Source organism: Macadamia integrifolia, chromosome 5 (genome assembly GCF_013358625.1).
Source record: "Macadamia integrifolia cultivar HAES 741 chromosome 5, SCU_Mint_v3, whole genome shotgun sequence".
In the NCBI taxonomy this organism is placed as follows: domain Eukaryota; kingdom Viridiplantae; phylum Streptophyta; class Magnoliopsida; order Proteales; family Proteaceae; genus Macadamia; species Macadamia integrifolia.
The window spans coordinates 45,407,520-45,407,889 of record NC_056561.1 but is presented as its reverse complement, the minus strand read 5'-3'; positions in this window follow the sequence as shown (position 1 = coordinate 45,407,889).

The following is a 370-nucleotide window of genomic DNA, read 5'->3' as shown; positions in this document are numbered from 1 at the left end:
CCACCTTTGGCATTGCCATCAAGAGGAAAAGAAACTTACTCTCAACATGTAAATGAGACGGTAAGTGGGATGGATGGTGGCCTCTAAAACAAACATTAGCAAGTGAATATATGTGCAGTGGATCCCTTTTACTTCCTACCCCATCCAACTCTCTCTCTCTCTCTCACACACACACACGGCTTCTAAGTTCACTATAAGCAAAGATACAGATGCCCATCAGATGATCTTAGTTAAACAACACTAACACCATTATCCTATATTTCATGGGCACACACATCCAAGCGCTGACCCATATTCTGTATTTGGATCAGCCTAGCCTTGTCAACATGCACATCTGATGGTGGTGCATTTGGGGGGGGGGGGGGGGGGG